This window comes from Eptatretus burgeri, chromosome 15 (assembly GCF_056783735.1).
Source record: "Eptatretus burgeri isolate ZD-2024b chromosome 15, Ebu_testis_v1, whole genome shotgun sequence".
NCBI classification, from domain to species: Eukaryota; Metazoa; Chordata; class Myxini; order Myxiniformes; family Myxinidae; genus Eptatretus; species Eptatretus burgeri.
Window position 1 is genome coordinate 36,952,739 of NC_140975.1, and position 20,125 is coordinate 36,972,863.

General features: G+C 42.6%; 1 protein-coding gene across 5 annotated transcripts in view; it reads left to right on the top strand.

The window, feature by feature from the left end:
* The window catches only part of LOC147011936 (ATP-dependent RNA helicase with zinc finger domain-like), a 310,053-nt gene that overhangs the window by 160,654 nt on the left and 129,274 nt on the right, over positions 1 to 20,125 (top strand). The window lies entirely within an intron of this gene.

Below are 20,125 nucleotides of genomic sequence, written 5' to 3' on the forward strand. Positions count from 1 at the left end.
ATTATTATTATTATTATTATTATTATTACCTTGCCAAAACGAAGTTTTTGCAAGATATGTTAGTCAGCTTGGATGTTTTTTTTTTTTTTTTTTTGTCTGTAATCACGTATAAAAAATTCTGCAGAGCACAGTTTTCATTGGAAATTTTTGTAACTTCGCATATCAGAGGCCTATAGAGGTCCCTTTCAGCGCATTAAATTTTGAAGGTCAAGGTCAAAGGTCAAGGTCACTTTGTCGCAAATCAGGGGAGTCGACGAAACCCTTATTTTTTGAGTAATTTTGATCGGATTGTCTTCAAACTTTGTGGGAATATAGTTCATGGTCTGGCGCTCAGCTGATTAATTTTTGGTGGCGATTGGCCTTGACCTTCATGGTTAGCGCCTGAGGTCAAACATATTTGACCCCAAGGTCAAATTTTCAAGTTTTAGGAACCATATCGTGTAGTACTTCAAATTGAACACCTCGATGAGTGCTTTCTAGATATGTCAAGCTTGAGACATTATGACGTCATTTGGTGACGTTATGAGGCAAACATATTTTTCATGGTGACTGTAGAACGATTCTCATCGGAATATCTCGTAGGCAGATATTCCTCAAGGAGTCGCTCCTGGTGGATAGCAGCTCTGTTCACCTCAGTGTGACCTTAAAGAAGTCACACGTGGTCACCTTTTGGCAGGGTGACATTGATTTATTATTATTTTTTGATTGCCTCCAAAAGTACATATTTTGAATTTTGATTTTGGTTTTTCATTCTGCCATATTTTTCATTGATGTTGCTTTTTCCATTCAGCTTGGTGCAAGTTGCTGGTTTCACAGACTTTGAACTTTTGAGCAAAATATTTGTCACGCTGTGGTAAAAACAGCTTTGTTAAAATATATTTATTGATTGCTTTTAGCATCGTATGTCCGTGTGTGAGGGGTCATGTCCACATGAGATCAAGTGCTCGGAGACTGCAAGCTTTCAGGTGCATCGGAGAATTTTAATGACGCTGCACTTTTCGATTCATTACTCCATTGTAATGCTGTGTCCACTCACCTCTGCTGCTTTTCACGTCGTCGTGTGCACAATGATTTGCGTACAGATTTGCTTCACATTGTTGACATCACAGTTTCTTCAAACGCTTTTATGTACTGTACATAGTGGCAAGCCTGTGGATCCCAGGTCCACTTTTTGCTGTGTTGTTTGTAACGCTCATTTTTAGCTCACCTGGACGTAGTTCCGGGGATCTTATGGGATGGCACGTTGTCAATCCGTCCATCAGTCTGTTTCGTAAACACTTGCAACTTCTCTGAAACTACATGCAATTTTGATGAAACCACCACAACCTTCATCACTCAGGACATATCAAAGTTTGTTCATGACATTTTAAAAAATTGGGCCCAAAGGGGTGCATGAGGGGTTGCCCCCCAAAAGAGAAAATCGGGGTCGAGGTAGGTTTGTGGGGGGGGTACCCCCAAAAATAGGTATTTGCTATAACATTGGTTCATTGGTACATTTTGCCAATTCTGTCCCACATTGACTTCCTTCTCAATATCGTTATTCTACCAAGTGAGCACTCATGCGTATTGCCCCTATATTTTTATGCCTCCGCTGATGAAGTTGCCGGAGGCATTATGTTTTCAGGTTTTACATACGTCTGTCCATGCTAATTTTCTCTGTTTTCTCTGCATCCGCTTATCCGATTGGCATAAAATTTTCACCATCGGTGCGACGACTCTTGTAAAATGTTTTAATGGTAGTTATGACATCATAGGTCACGTGGTGTGGCAGCCATGTTGGAAAAAAGGAAAAACTTTGGACCTCCATATCTCTGAAACTTGGCACATGTCAAGTACTCCCCATGGGGAATAAGTGTGATGTTTTGACGTCGTAAGTGGCTTTGTTAGGGCGTCGTAATTGCATAAGTTAAACACTTTATCTGATCAGTATGAAAATATTTGTAGCTCATCTAGGGCAAAATTTTATTGGGGGGGGAAAAAAATTGATGACATCGTCCGTCACATGGTACGTTAGCCATATATATATATATATATATATTAGCCAAAAATTTAAAGTTAAGAAAACAAAAGGCTCTTTTAGACATTCAGAAGAAATTTTATTGGTTTCCTGTTGTAAAAAAATTATTTTGGATACAGGAATAACAAGAAATCCTGATGAATATATTGTTACCGCTGTGGAAATTCGCAGAGCACCATATAGGTCCAGAGATCAGTTATGCCGGTAAGTCTGTGTTCAGATAGATTTCCCCACCGTTGTCTCATGGGATTTATTCGTGTGATCAGAGCTGTGATCTTTGAGTTAGCCGTTTTTCTTTTACTATCGTTATTTTGGACCAACCGCTCACAATCACCACCTCCACCACCATCAGCGCTCTCACAACCGCCCTCACACAACCACCTCCACAACGCCAACCACAGCCACCATCTCCCAAACCGCATCTCCCCCAATACGCAACAACGGAACAACATCGCTTCACCTTCAACTCCGCAGGCGCCGTCATCTTTGCGCTGGCAACGGCGAGATGGCTGCGAACAGACGAGGGGGTTTCCTTGTTCCTAGCGACGGTGATTTCTACCACGTCCGCTCTCCCCTCAGCATCGATGATTTCTACCACGTCTGCTCGCTCCAAGCTTCGCCTCAGAATTCGGATCAGGAGAGCGAGAGGGACGGAGCCAGTGGAGGTCAGAGGTGAGAGTTCAGAGATCAGACCTCGCCTCACGGACCCCATATAGACGGAGCACGGAGCGCCAAGCGAGTCAGTGTGGAGGGGTCGAGGAGCTGTGCAGAAGTCCGGAGCTTGCAGTCGGTGAGGAAGCTGTTGAGACGGGAGCTGTAGGCACAGCCCAGCCTGCTGTGCTGCACAGAGCTGCGCGTTCGTGTACGGGACGTGGAGAGGTTGCCAGCCAGCAGCGAACAGTCCGAGGTGATCGGGCTTCGGGACAGTCCTAGCAGCGCGAGGGACGGACGAGTTCTTAAAGAGAGCATCAACTCTGAGAGAGCATAAGGTCCGTTCGTTCCTCTGAGGCGTTGCCGGCTGGGCCCAAATCACTGGGCCGTCAGACGAGGCCTGGGCCGGACCGCGCTCACGACAGCGGCCGTAGGGATGGGACGTTGCGGGTCGCCCCAGCGAGGTGAAGGTAACCAGCGCGGCCTCGCGGAGCCTCTGCGGTCTACACGGCTCCGTGCAATAAAGACCCCAAGGGGTCCCGTCTACCCCTTATCTGTCCTGGGGTTTTTCCTTGCTTTTCTTTGTATGAACGTTGTGGCGCCAAGTCCGTTAAGTAGAACTGTCGATAAGTGACTGTACATAATAGATAGACGGTCGTAGCTCCTTTGCATTGCATGTGTGTTTTGTATTGATTGCATACCTGCATGACTGCATCATTGTTTATACGTGCTTATGTGTTGTTCGTAAATAAATGTGCTTGTTTAAATGTACCCCGTTCATTGTGTCTTTTTCTTAATTGAGCTGACATCTTGCACTCAGAATATAGTTGGTTTTTAAATAGCCGGTAAAGTGATCGGGTCCAATGGGATGGCGTGATAATACCCCACTCAGTTATCCCAAAAGGAAGCGAGCTGCTTAAGCGGCTCGTTTCCAAGCGGACCCGTTGAGGTACAATCTCTCGGTAATCTACCCGCGCGATTAATTCGGTATATCGACAATTCGGCGATTGACCCTGTAGCGCGGGTAGAGTACGGAAAAGGTTGTGGTGTGCTTAAAAACACCCGTGGCTGGTTTTCGGCGTTGATCCGGAAAGCCGCGACTGGATTGTCCGTTCGGTGGGCGAAGCGGCCGCTATTGGTTAGACGCGGTCGTTCGCACGCCGGCAGGCGAGAATCCACAACAATATGTATGATATTCTATAGGGTGAAAGTGGTTCAAGGATAGTAAGGGATGAGGAAGAAGTTGAAGAAACAGACAAAGGAGGAGAAGGAGAAGAGAGAGAAGGAGGAAAGGGAGAAGAGAGAGAAAGAGGCAAGGGAGAAGAGAGAGAAAGAGGCAAGGGAGAAGAGAGAGAAGGAGGCAAGGGAGAAGAGAGAGAAGGAGGAGAGGGAGAGGGAGGAAAGAGAGAGAGAATGAATAAATATAAAAATATGGAAACCAGTGAGATTTTAAAAAGATCAAAGGTATTACATAAAATAAATCGATGTCAATGCACCGAGGAAGAAAACAAAGAATTGGCAAGTCAATTAGAAATATATATGTCAAGACTATTAACATCGTTTTCAGGGAGAAGATATAAATGAGAAAGTGGAGATAAAGAAGAGAAAGAAGGAAGAGATTATATTATTGATGATGTTGGTGTGATTGACTTTAATTAAAGTTTTCCATTTTTTTTCTTAAATAAATGGAGGAGAGAGTGAAGACATTTCTGAGGATTCTTTATGTTTTAAAAATTAAGATTCAAATGTGCATGTTGGAAACTAAAAAGGTTTTCCTCATCACGGAGTTGTCTAAAATGTAAAAAGAAAACCAAGAGTAAAAATTTCTCGAATGTTAAAAGTACAAATAATAGGGTTATACAAAAAGGTACATGTTTGGTGTGTGGCTCAAAGAGTGAATTCCCAAAACACAAACGCGGGGGAGATATACAAAAGTTTTTATCAGGAAGTAAATTTACAACTTCTGGAATACCAGGGGAATTACATCTACCAGGGTATTCTTTCTGTGGTCCAGGAACAAACTTGAATGAAAGATTAGATGAGGCTGACAATCATAAACCATGGAGCAAACATATCAATAGGGTTGATGAAGTGTGCACGAGGCACGATATTGATTATAGAAATATCACAACGTTGGAAGAAAAACATGAAGCCGATAGAGAAATTTTGTATAATTTGTCTGTGATACAAAATCCAACCTTGAGAGAAAAAGTTGATCGGTTCATCGTGAAGAAGATGATCAGTGCTAAATTGAAACTTGGGCTTGGAAATTCAAAAAACTTATAGGCTCTAATGATGTCATTAAGATTGAAGAACAATTAGCTAATGAATTACATAAACCAATAATCACAAAGTTTCATAGAAGGAAGGTTTATTCCAAGGAAGTTGATTATATCTGATCCGCTGATTTAATTGAACTCAATAATGATAAGGGGTACACATATGCTTTGACCGTTATTGATTTGAGGAGTAGATATGCGTGGGTCTTCCTTTCGGAAAACAAAACCAGGAATACACTCATGTTAGCCTTCCAACAGATATTTAATAAAAGTAAGCGAAAACCTAAAAAATTGTGGACTGATGAGGGTACAGAGTTCTACAACAAAATATTTATGAAGTTTCTTAAAAATAACAACATTATATTATACAGCACCTTTGATGAAGGAAAAGCAGTTGTTATTGAGTGATTCAATCGCACTTTAAAAGAGAGACTATCAAAAAAATTCACCCAACTCGGTTCTCAACAATGGTTATCTTTAATTCAGGATATTGTCATCGGATCGAGCAAACTCGGGCAAAATATTGTAGATTGTATATTGGATATTGTAGCTAAGTATAATGATACGATTCACACCTCAACGAATACCAAACCATCAGAAACATTTACAAAATTAGGATATGAAAAAGAGATTGTCAGAAAGCCTTAGTTCAAAGTTGGTGATACAGTAAGAATATATAGGTGGAAATCTCATTTTGAAAAAGGTTATACAAAGTGATGGACAAATGAACTTTTTAAAATCGTTGATGTAATAGATACAGTTCCTTGGACTTATAAGTATATGATTTCGAAGGGGAAGAGATTTTAGTTTCATTTTATTCACAAGAATTAGGAAAGACAAAGATAAATTGAAGAAATTTTTTTGACTCTGCCACTTTTTTAACTCCGCCACTTTTTGACTCCGCCCACACAAGCCCCACCCACACAAACCCCACCCACATAAGCCGCATCCACACAAGCCCCACCACACAAGCCCCACCCACACAAACCCCACCCACATAAGCCACATCCACACAAGCCCCACTCACAAAAGCCACATCCACACAAGCCCCACCCACCCACACAAGCCCCACCTACAAAAGCCCACATCCACACAAGCCCCACCCACACAAGCTCCACCCACTCAAACCCAACCCACATAAGCCACATCCACATTCATCATATCCACCTAATTAGTGATTAGTTAATTAGTTCCCCACACACAACATGTTTATTGAATTAAAAAAAATTGCTCCACCCACACAAACCACATCCACACAAGCTCCACCCACACAAACTCCACCCACCAAGCTCCACCCACCCACACAAGCTCCACCCACCCACACAAGCCCCACCCACCCACACAAGCCCGCCCCATGCACCCCCACCTTTGACCCACCACCCCTCTCATCCCACCCGCCACCCTTCCCCCACACACAGGGGGCTGGAATGAGGGGGGGTGGTGGGTCGTTGGCGGAGCGCACCTACCCCCCCTCCACTCCTTTGCACTTCCTTTATTCTTTTTTTATAATTAAGAATTAAATAATTGAAAGCAAAGCAAATATAATTAATCAAGATTAAAAATATTAAACATTTTTCTTTGGGTAAATATTCAGTTGCGAGAATGGATGATCTTTCCCAGCAGTCTGCTTCAGATGTCCTGTGATTTTGAAACTCATTCAACATATTGTGTTCAAAACAAAGAGTGAAGAACACTTAGGGTAGAAAAGATTATATTATGATATTAATAAAATAATAAATATAACATTTACCTGCAGAAGATCGAGTTTTGTGTCCATTTCATCCAGATGAACATTTAAACTGGAACAACTTGGAAATGAATCATCACCCCGTGGAATTTCAACATCTTCCCATTCATGGTTGCAAAATTCATTCGCTTCATTACCCATGTATGATTCAGTTTTAATGCTGAAAATAAAAAACAAGTAGTTAAAAATTACCACCATGCCAAATAAAAGGTTGTGCATAAGGGGAACAGAAAGAGACAGATGGATACAGAGACAAGCCGGTAGGCGGCGATGGGTCGCCGAGCATGGAAACTATAAGATATAGAGTAAAATGGATGTCATATCGCGGATAGGGAATCACCTTAAGATTATGCACATCAAATCTCATCCAGTTCCATCTACTAATAACTACTCAGTATCCATTTGAATGAAAAGTACCGAAAATGCGGTTTGAAATCGGAAATCCCCAAAGTTCGAGGGGGTGCTGTGGGTGAACAAAGATCTAAATCGAAAATCCAGCTCGATTGATTGTGCACAATGTATTCCAGACGATTACTGTGAATTTTCATGACCATCCGACCATAACCCTAGGAGGAGTAACATTTGGCGTGAAGGCACCTCCAGCTCTCGCATATTATCGATTTTTGCACTCATTAACCTTTGACCCCTGACCGAAGCGAAATCGGTCAATATGTCCTGAGGCAAAGTTGTGATACTCATTGAATACCATGAACCTGCAAAGTTTCATTCGTATCGTTGCACTCACCTGGTCGCTAGGGGGCCTTCAATTTTCGCGCATACCCTTATTGTAGGGGGTGCTGCGGGTAAGGTCAGGTATGGGAGCATGTGCCAGAACAGCGCGTCGCTGCGTCCACTTTCTGCCGGTACTCCAGGGGCCTCCGTCTGGCCATCCCCCAGGCAGATGCCAGGCCCATCCCCAAAGCGTCCCTCGCAACCATCACAATTTCCAAAGCACTAGGTCATAAGATGTACCTACCACCCGAGTTTGGTCAAAATCCACCCACGTTTACTTCCAATTATGCTGATGACAAACAAACAAACAAAGAAACATCCAAACAAACAGACAGAATTACTGACAATAAGGGTCACCCATTTTGGCGACCCAACAGATAGAGAGACAGAGACAAACAGAGTCAGATAGAGAGAGACGGATAGAGAGATAGAGACAGACAGACACACGCACGCGCGCGCGCACACACACACACACACACACACACACACACACACACACACACACACACACACACACACACACACACACACACACACACACACACACACACACAATCACACACACAGACACACACGCACACAATCACACACACACACACACACACACACAATCACACACACACACACACACACACACACACACACACACAATCACACACACACACACACACACACACACACACACACACACACACACACACACACATACAGTATACACATATACACACACAGAGACAGAGTGATAATTCCTCACCTTGAACTCGGGATCAAAGGACAAGAGGACTTCTTGCCATCCAAGAAAAATATCATTCAAATCTCTTCTGAACGATTGAATGTCTTTTGGAAAGTCATTCATTTTTATCCACTCGTCGTGTAATTCAGATGACTCATTTTCAACATCAGTTATGAACGATGTTCTTATTGGGGACAACCTGTTAGAAAAAAAAAAACATACAATAATTATTCATTGTATAGTGATTTACTTGTTTTAAACAACAAATAATGAATTGGGTTGAGATCTCACCTGTCATCTTGTGAAAACGATTGATCCGTAAGGTGGGAGTACTCCTCTGCACAATCCATTCTCTGAATGAAACACGCTGGGCACACAAGTCGGTTTAAATAAGCAACTTGATGACGTAATGGGAGATTACAAAACAATGGTTTTTCCAGGGTGTGTTCCCACACAGGAAATGACTTCGGAATTTTTTTGGCTTGGTTCGGGCGAGGCAGCTTGGTTGCCTTCAAACTGACTTCTTTTAACACGAAAATATAACATCTTGCTTTGAATGATTTTTATAAAACCTACGTTTAAAAGATGTTTTTAGATAAACTTTGTTCTGTTAGTGTTCTGATGATTTAAAATATAACCACGAGAGACATGGGCACAGAATACTTCCTCATTTTCACGGCGTGACTGTGCTCTTAAAAAAAAACTTCCCTATTTTACAAAACCGAATGAGGGATAAAGTGAATAAATGTGATGAATGTAATAGGGAAATTAATTTATTCCCCAAAGTAGAACATGGACAAATATTCATTGGTTTGCTCTTTGAGTGGAATGAAAAATCAAAGGAAAGAAGTGCTTTAATCAGTAAGTCTCAATTTTCCATTTGCTTGTATGGGAGGGGGAGGAAATCAGTCTCCTATGTTGGGCTTTTGGGGCTTGAGTCAGAAAGTTTTTCCCTTTCCCCCCATTCATTTGAATGGCTGCCTCAGAAACCCAATTATCCTCTACACACACACACACACACACACACACACACACACACACACACACACACACACACACACACACACACACACACACACACACACACACACACACACCTTCCCTTGGGATTTATTTTGTAGTGTAGTCAAAATATTAGCCAAACTGAAAAAAGAATCGCCAATAATTTTTGTCCCCCCTCTGACCCTTTGACAAATTCGGAGATGAGGGACGTAAAATGAGTTCCGTCCATGACTGATCATCCATCCATGCACTTTTGTATGCGCAATATTTCAAAAAAACCTTTGAACATTTCGCTTTCACATTGCAGATATCTATTCCTGATGACATTATCTCAACTTGATTAGATCATGGCTGTTATTGGCTGAATTATGTTGCCATGGCAACCATCTCAGCGACTTGGTTTGTTTACGTGATATTTCAAAAGCCGTTGAACATTTAGTTCTCATATTGCAGATATCTATTCCTCATGACATTACCTCAAACCTGATTAGATCACATCTGTGATTGGCTGAATTCTGTTGCTATGGCAAGTATCGTTTTCAACTTGGCATGTGTATGTGATATTTAAAAAAAACGTTCAAGATTGAGCTTTCATGTTACACAGACCTATTCCTCTAACCAGAGATAGTGACTCAAGTTGCAAATTTTGTGACTTGCGACTTGATTCGAGACTTGGCCTTAAGGACTTGAGACCTGAGCATGTAGACTTGTTGACAATGACGATGAACGAATGAACACTATATCAAAATAAATATATCTCAGTGATGTGTTTGTGACTAATTTTCATTCGATGTCTAATCGGATGTGATTATATTTAAAAACGAAGACCGCCAGCGTCGCGTGCCAAAACGATCACGAGCTTGGTAAATAGATCGCGCCGAAATTGGAAAAGGTGTTTTTTGGGGTTAAGTATTAATCAGCTATATGATCACAAACCTTCTATATTCGGAGTGGAATCACCAAGATTAATGACACGCAAAAGACCGATTGTAACCATTTTGGTCACCAAATGTAACCATTACACCTACTCTGATCAACGAGTTTGAATTAAAGCAATTAAACTTTGTCGTTTTAATTTTTTCCATGTCATTTATTTTGCAGAGTACACTTGCCCAAAAAATCTTCAAGCTCATTTAAGCAACCAGCTCATGACTCGTATGAAAGGTATTAAAGGCTTACACGTAACCAAGGTCTATGATAATAAGATTATGACATGACTCTTGACTTGAGACTTGACTTGAGATTTGTCCTCATGGACTTGAGACTTACTTGAAACTTGGCTCTGGTAACTTGTTGACATCTTTGCCTCATACCACCCAAAAGGCGGGTTACCTAGAGTATAGCTCCTTGTTTTCTTGGAGTCGGTGTGCGATTTTGCCTTAATTTATCAATTACTATATTTACTCCAAGCAGTATGAATTGAATGAAACTTACCTCATTGTAAATTTATTTTTGATTTCTAATGCTCTCTTTCCAGAGAGTAAATCAGCATTGTTGAAAAGCTTAGCTGTTACTGCTTAAAATACATATCTAAAAACAGCCTGAAAAAGATCACTACAAGAACTAGAAGGGCACTCGGTGGAGCGCATACCTCCGCCATGCAATGCCTGATCCACAAGAACATAACGGGCCCAATATATTTTTGAAATAGTTTTTTGGCTCGATCTCTCAATGGTGAAAAATCACTTTACAAATTAAATAATCCTTGTATCCACATTCGGATTCAGATCTTCACCAAAATCGAATCAATTCATCCTTGTCACACACCAAACCAGTCCACAACTTTTTGAGATATCCTGCACACAGACAAACAGTCCTTCACCTCCGGTGGCGGAGGTAATAACTGACACTCCAATTTCAGGGTTAAAGTCAAGCATTTATTGGTGACATCATCTATGTTCCCAGTAAATTTATTGCAAACTGTAAAATTACTCGTAACATGTCTGAGCAATTCTCATTCAAACTGTTCATTTAACAAGTTGCATCAAACTGCAACTGTGAAACAATAACCAATATTTTTGATAACTGCTTGTAACTGACTTGGTGACATGTGGACTGATATTTCAGGATTAGTATCAACAAGACTGGGCACAGGGGGTACAACTCCTGTGCTGTCACTCTGTTGGGCTGATGTAAACCAAAAAAAATGGAAGTTTTGTGCTGCTTGTGAGCATGTTTGCCATCAGTCTCTGGACGGGGGCAGTTTTCACTGTCTTCCCATCAGGATATAAAGTCATGGTAAAGTCAGAAATGGCCGGACTTGAAACTTCCTTTTGCCTTGCATGAACGCAAGCAGATTAAATTTTTCCTCGATGGGGTGACTTAATATGTCGACATTTGTAGAACTTCCGGTATTGATGTCATGCAACAATTGTTCTCAGTTATGTTTAAAACTGGATGATGAGGATGACTAACGATGCTTAACCTTTCAATGCTGCTTAAGGCCCTGTCACACCTTGATGATTTTGGCAGCATATGCCTGACGTATGCAAAATCGGGCTAAAACGCCGGCACACATCGAATACGTTATGGGTGAGTTTGTATACGTTAAGAGCTCTCTGAAAATCACTGCCATATGTCGTAGTACACTGGCTTTCATCGTTGTACTTTGCGGTTGTCCTCAAATTTTAGCATGCTTGAAATTTTACGACGTATGTCAGCAAAAAATTATCTTTTTTCCGTTGCCATTGCTGGCTAAATCGTCAAGGTGTGACAGCGCCTTTACATTAATGGCGTTCTTTGTTTTATACATGGCTGGAAATTTTCCTTTAGCACGAGAGGGCTACAATCCCATCACATCATGGTGTTGGCAGCACCACCCACTAGAATGACATCCTGCATGAAATGAGAAACGTATACTTCAAACTAAATAGATGAAAGCCATGTAAAATTTGATGCTGTAAGCAAAATTGTAAGACATTGTTGATGATGGAGGCTCCCCAGCAGCCTGACCCTACCCTGCAGCCCATCCCCAGAATGAGTGCTGGATGGATGTTCCCTGAGGCTGAGCTCCTTGTCCAAATGGTGGCCAAGATTGGGACAACGAAAGCTGAAATATGGGCTTACCAGCAGCAGTTGAAAGTTGACCTTGGGGCCAGGCAAAATAAAATGATGGTGGCCCGAGATAAAATGGCAGTCTCCCCAGATAAAATTGTGGCCATCCTGGACAAAATGGTGGCCAGCGTCAAAAAAATGGTGACTATGACCTGCACAGAATGGTGGATGAGTTGGTGCAGTTGAATGAGGGACAGCAGACCCTCAAATTGGGAGGTACAGGCCAATACGGAGCAGATAGGGAAATTGACTCTGCTTCAAAATAAAACAGATACGACAGAGGGAGTTCAAAGGTCGTAAAAACCTTGCACATTTTCTTTCTGCTCTGTTCGCTCTGTCATTTGTCCTCGGTTATCTTCCATCTGCTTGGAAGTCAGCCAACACCATTCCATTTCAAAAACATGCTGCAACATCGGATCCAAACTACAGATCAATTCGCTTTCTTCCATTCATCAGCAAGGTCAGGTAATCTATCCGCAGTTGACATCAAATGCTTTATTTTCTCCACTAGCTTGATCTCGGACCATCAGTTCAACCTTGGACCGCATCGCTCTACACTGGAGATGCTGCTTTCACTCTCTGAACAATGGATGGAGGCCCTCAATATCACAGATGAGGTCAACGTCGTCTCTCTGGACATGTCTCAATGTTTTCATACAGTCTGGCACCCAGCCTGCCCTCAAAACTCTTTGCCAATGGCATCCAAGGCCACTTCCTCTCATGGCTTACCAATTTCACCCACTCTTCTAGTCAATGCCTGGCTCTCGAATGGATCCTCTCATCTCCTCTACCTGTCACGGCTGGAGTGTCCCAAGGCAATGTCTTGGGACCAACCCTGTTCCTAATCTTCATCAACGATCTCTCCCCCCCCACCTCCATCCCCCTACACCCTCCCACCCCCCACAATTTGCACTGTTCTTTTTGTTCTTTTTGTCCTGGCCTGTTTTTATTTCTCGCTCTTCCACAAGTCTCGACTGCATACAAAAAATAAAATCAAAAAGAAAAAGGGTGTCTGTAACGAGTAAAAAAGGATTGTAAATGCAGGAACAAGGAGATGGTGGAGAGATTAGAGGAATTGGGAAAAACTATAGAGGGGCCTAAATTGGGATTAAGGAGGAAGTGAACGTTCTTGTGGAAGCAGTGAGGTCTGACGTGGATGGGACCTTGCAGGCACAGTGCGGGAAACTTGCATCTGTGGAACAGAAGTGCGATGTCCTGGAGGGGAGGTGTGATCGCTCGGTGAAACAGGAGGAAGAGATTAAAAGGTATGTGGAAACACACATTTATGCTGTGAGGGAGGAATTTAGACAACTCAAGGAGGAATGGGTTGATGACCCTCCAAGTCGGGTGTGTGCGTATGAAATGGGGGAGTGCGATTTCGGTGGTAGAAATACAGGTTAGGTTGTGTGAGTGGAAGGAAGGAGGAGAAACATTGCTAGCAGTGGGAACGTAGACAGCCAGGTTATCTCCCAGTTTGGGATGGTCACCAGAGGTGAAGGGAATGGTGATTGATGGTTTTCTAGGGCCGAGGAGAGAGGAAGTAGGGGTGAGCCCGCTGACAGGACTTGGTCATCAGGGTATGACACATCCCATTAACAACGCACAGTGGGATGCGTATACTCGAGGTGTTCCTCACGCCATTTGATAAGGCTGATTAAACAGTTCAGGAGAAGAGAGCATGGTTCTCTTAGCTACACTGCAGGGAGTGGCTGTTAATGTTTTAACAGCCATGTCGAGAAGTCCCATCTTTACGCAACAATTGGTTTTGGTCCTAAAATGTTGTTTTGGTATGGTTTTGGTTTGCCTGGCATTGGAAAAAAATTTTTATTGAGGTCCTTCGAGACTAAGATTTAAGGCTCCATCTCTTGTTGCAGGAACTTGGGACCTCAAATGAGGACACTGAGCTCACCACTCAGTGGGAAGCGGTGAAATGCTCTCACTGGGATGGTGATTGTCTTCCTGTGGTGGTGAGGCAGATGGAACCTCTTGCTCCAGAAGTAGTGGCTGATAAAGAGGGTATTTCCCAAATGCTTAAGACCTGGAGTTACAAGGTGGACTGGCTTCACCATGTGTATCAGCTTGACATGGGGAGACAGTCGAGTGGTCCAAGGGTGAGATTCAGTGTACCCAGTATAGGGTCATCAATTCGGCCAAACAAACGGGAATATATATGTACAGTGTGGGTGGAGTACACCCTATGTGGGCTGTTGTTTTAATTGTGGCAGGCCCTACCACCATGAGAGGGTTTGCAAGGCTCCTCAAAGGAGGCCTAACCCTCCAAGACTGCCAATTCCACCACCAGCAACTTACAAAAGCAGCCCACAGGTTGCACAACCTCACCATCTTCAGGGAAACTAGTAAGTGCCTGGCACAGAGGACAAAGCTTCACAGTTAAGGCTGGTTGTGAGTCCTCATTTCTGAGATGTATTGTTAAATGTGGACAGCAATAGTGTTGCTGCCGACCTCGCCAAAGTAAAAGCGGTGGAGAAGTGGTCGGACCGAGGAATGTGAAAGAGCGAGGTGCTTTTTGGGACTCTGCTCCTACTATCGATGCTTTGCGGCAAAATTCACGCAGATTTGGTAGGTCCCTTCATAAGCTCACTGAAAAGCGAGCTAGGTTCATTTGGTCTGTGGAATGCATTGAGGCATTCACCAAATTGAAGAGGTGCCTGATGACTGCTCCAAACTTGACCTATCCCGTGGATTATATAAATTATATCCTGGACATTGATGCGAGCCAAGGAAGGATTGGGTGTAGTTTTGTCCCAGGTTCAATGGGGATTTGAGAATGTGACTGATTGTTTTAACAGAGCCATGTCAAAGCCAGAACAAAATTATTGCATAACAGGCAAGGAACTATGGGTTATGCTGTGTACAATGATGCATTTTTGCTCCTACTTGTATGGGAGACAATTTGTGGTGAGAACAAACCATTCCTCCAATTCTCATTTCATCAATCATCTATTCTCGTCAGTGGTGCAAAATTATTGGAAATAACCTTGCCACTAACTGCAGAGGAGGAATTTGGAACATTGGATTGGGGTGCGGCTCAATAAAAAAAAAACTTGGTGCTGGGCCACATCCACAAATTGGTTAAGGTCAGGTGAAAGACCCAGCAAGGAGGAAGTTACACTTTTTCAGGCCCAGGTTTAGTCCTATTGCTCAGAGTGGCAGACATTGGCACTTCATGAAGACATTTTATACAGAAGGTGGACTGAGTTGCCTGATGAAGCATCCCGGTTGATGATAGTGCCAACGGAATTTTAAACAGTGGTTTGAAACAGGTCCATAGTGCACAAGCCAACTGACATTGGGCATACGCAAAATTATGTGTGATACCTGTGTCACCAAAAAGGGACCAGCATGGAGGTTGAGGCCCCAGTGCAATGGTATCAAGTGAGGGGGGGCTCTCTTGAGCGTGTGGTGATGGACATATTGGACTCATTACCTCATGCCCGCCAAGGGAAAAAGTACATGCTTGTACTTGTTTTGTATGCAGCATGTGCCTGCTGGTTGCATCATTTTCTGTACGCAGTTGTGCCGCTGATGCAATGCCCCTTATTACCAGTCAGCTGATACTCATTTTGCCGACCTTGGAAGGATGACAGGCTGAGGCAACCCACCTGGTGTTAGTTCAATGAACAACATGGGCTCAAACTCGAGACACTACATTTCTCGCTCTTAAGCCAGCAACCTTAACCGTTAAGCCAACACCAGGGTTATGCTCGTTGTCATTGACAACTATACTAATTGGCCAAGGCTTACCGTTTACCTACTCAGGAAGCAAGTGTGGTAGCACGTAGGCATTTGTAAATGTTTTGTGTCCCAGCATGGTATCACTGAGGAGCTGCACACAGATCAGAGTTGAGATTTTGAAAGTGAATTGCTAAAAGAAGTGTGCAGACGCCGAAATATTAGGAAGACCCGTATGACCCAATTGAGACCGCAATCTGACGGGATAGTGGAAATGTTCAACAAAATCCTGGTACAACCACTGGCCTTGTTTACTCCCACCCATCAGAAGGATTGGTATTAAAATTTTCCTCATACTGTTTCTCTTAATGGCCTATTGGACTGCCAAACATAAAACTATACCTACTGTAGTCGTGTATTACTGATATCTGAGAGGTACTTACGATCCCCTATTAATTTATTGTGCGGAAAGCCACTGGGGGGGGGGGGTGCAGGATGAGCAACCCACAGAAGGGTACACACATTGTTTGGAGGAGAGCATGGAGAAGGTCCATGTGTTCACTTGTCGATAGATCAATCTTGCCAGCGAGCAGATTAAGTACATGCAGGTACATGACCAGGGTCAGGTCAAAGGATTTCGCTCCAGGGGACAATATTTTGTTCTTCTCCCAAAGGAAGAAGGGCTAGTGCCCAAAACGGAATTTTCCCTGGCAAGGACACAGTGTCGCCCTGTCACAATTAAATGACATGGTCTGTAACATCAAGATGGCCCACAGCCCCTTCATGGATCATTCGGCGCAACCGTCTCAGTCCTCACCATCGTGAGCAGGGCTGACGATGCTATGGACAAGCAGTGGTGACGTAATGACAGGTGGTAGTAGCTTTGGGGGGATGTAGGACCATCGGTAAATTGATGTGTAAATAGTATGGAAAAGGAATTACCATGATGCCTGAAACTTAACATGGCCGGATTGGAACTTCATTTGAGAACTCATCATGTGAGAGCACCTTTCTCCTTCTCCCTTTGCTTGCTCTGACAGAATTTGAGGTGAATGGAGAATCAGTGCAAATACGTGCTGATGTGGAGTGAATGTGGAATCGGAGTATGTGGGCTAAAGTTTAGGCGATTATGGTGTGGGGAGTGAATGCTTAAGAGAACAGCACCCCCTGCTAGAGGGAGCCTTCTGCTGGTGGTAGGCAAGATCGTCATTGAGAAGATTTTGAAATGGGAACTGCAAAGCTCCTAGTCATTGGGCATGGCTAATTAATAGCAAATAATTGAGAGTTGAGTGCACATGCGTGGTTTGTGGGCTGGGAGTGTGGTTCGAGAGTTAGAAAGGAGAGCGGGTATTGTTGAAGGCATTGAGCCTTTGGGCCTCCTGAGTATCTGAGTGCCATTGAATTGGCAGAAGGGCAGTTAGTTTAGAGTTCACCCCAAGTACCAGGGAGATGGCCTGTGGCACGATTGCCAAGAGGGCACAGTGGGTGCCAGGAAATGCCCCATGTTTAGGTATGAAGTACACAGGTTAGACACTCCCGGTTAGTCCCAAGGTATTGGCTGCCCAAGGAGGACAAAGCCAGAGGAGGAGTCCTGAGATGGCACACAGAATAGGGGAATTTTAGGGCCATGCCCAGATACGTAGGATGACACCAGCACACTGATCTTTGGGGTAAATTGGTCAGTCGGATCACCACAATGGGTGAAAAGTAATTCTAAATAATGTTTTTGTTTGACTCTAGTAGGGTTTAGTATAGGTTCTCTCCTCTGCACCATACAATGTGTGTAAGCTGCTTTAGGGATTAGTATAGGGTCATTTGGCATTTGAGGTGGGCTGGTTGTGTCCAAATATTTGAGCAAAAGAATTAATGCGCAGTCAGTCACCCTCTCTGCCAGCGAGTCAGGTTGGGCCTGTCACACACTACCGGTCAAAAGTTTTAGAATACTCCCATTTTTCCAGTTTTTACTGAAATTTAAGCAGTTCAAGTCCAGTGAATAACCTGAAATGGTACAAAGCTAAGCGGTAAACTGCCAGAGGTTAAAAAAGATAAAAGTTGAGGTTACCAAAAACTGAAAAATAATGTAAATTTCAGAGTTGTTAAAAAAGGCCCTTTTCAGGGAACAAGTAATGGGTTAGCAACTGCAACTGTTCTGCAGCAATGGAAGTAAATTAAGCCTTGAAAGTTGATGCAAACAATTACTACAGGTGTCCCAACTTTTGTAGATTAGTTACAAACCCTCTGTCTCTATAAAAGCAGTGTTGGAACAGACTGTGTTGCTACACCCTCTGAAGCATAATTTGGTCTATATTGCACTGCAGGAAGTAGTATATTGCTATCATAATGGCGAGAAAAAGACAATTAACAAAGGAAGACAGACAGTCCATTATAACCCTTAAAAGTGTAGGTCTTTCCTTTAGAGAAATTGCAAAGAAGCCAAGGTGTCAGTGAGTACAGTTTCCTACACCATCAAAAGGCACTTGGAAACTGGAGGAAACTGACAGGAAGAGGTCTGGCAGACCCAAAGCCACAATAAAATCATAAGACAAGTTTCTGAGAGTCAACAGCTTGCGTGATAGACGGCTCACAGGACAGCAGCTTCAAGCGCAGCTTGACACTAGTCTCAGTTTCAACTGTGAAGAGACGACTTTGAGGTGCAGGTTTGACAGGTCGAGTGGCAGTAAGAAAGCCATTGCTAAGATGGCAAAATAAGAAAAAGAGGCTTGCCTGGGCCATGAAGCACTGCCAGTGGACTACTGAAAACTAGAAGAAGGTCTTATGGTCCGATGAATCAAAATTTTAAATCTTTGGTTCATCTCGCAGTGTTTGTGTATGCCGTCGAGGAGGCGAAAGGATGGTTCCTCAGTCTGTGACACCAACTGTCAAACATGGAGGAGGAAGCATGATGGTCTGGGACTCTTTTGCTGGATCTGAAGTCGGCGACTTGCACAGGGTGACTGGCACCCTGAAACACTAGGACTACCACAGCATTTTGCAGCGCCATGCAATACCCTCTGGTCTTCGCCTCGTTGGTCAGCGGTTCATCCTACAGCAAGATAACGACCCAAAACATAACTCCAGGCGATGTCAGATCTACCTTGGAAGAAAAGAACAAGACGGTAGGCTTCAAATCATGGAATGGCCAGCACAGTCTCCAGACTAAAACCCCTTCGAGCTGATTTGGGATGAAATGGACTGAAGGGTGAAAGCAAAGCAACCTACATGTGCAACACATTTGTGGGAACTTCTGCAATACTGTTGGGAAGAACTTTCCGAACAATATTTGATTTCCATTGGAGAAAGAACACCACGAGTGTGTTCGGCTGTTATATCTACAAAATGTGACGACATTGATGAGTCAAAAATTTCGATTAAATTTTGTTCAACAAAACGATTCCATGATTAATTTTTTTATCTACAATTGTTTATTTGTTCTCTGCTTTAATTTCAGAGTACGTTGAAACATTAAACTGCTTAAATTTCATTAAAAACTGGAAAAATGGGGATGTTCTAAAACTTTAGACTGGTAGGTAGTGAATCAGCTCTTTTATTTTGCAGTCACACGATAATTTTCTCACAGAGGATGGGAATGTGTGGGAGAGGGCTTGGAAGTAAGGAGCATTGAGAGCCGGCTGTCTCTCCCTGCTACAAAGAACACCTACCGTCCTCACCATCTGCAACCAGCTACCAACATCTCTGTCGTTGACATTGCTATTGAGAAGACAAGACTAGCTTGTTGACATTGCGGCACCATAATAAACGAAAATGGTACTCGGTAGAGTGCATACCGACGCCGAACCGAACAGTTTACGTTTTGTATGTCATTGATTGGTCGGATCTGCATCTGGACCTGAATCAAAATCTAATCAGCTTGTTCTTGTCACCTACCCAACTCATCCACCTAGTTTTGTCATAACCCATCCACAACTTTTTGAAATCAACAAATAAATAAATATATACATATATATTTATTTTATATTTATATATATATATATCCATATATATATATATATATATATATATATATATATATATATATATATATATATATATATATATATATATATATATATATATATATATATATATATCTACATATATCTCTATATATATTTATATCTACATATATATATATATATATATATATATATATATATATATATATATATATATATATATATATATGTAGATATAAATATATATAGAGATATATGTAGATA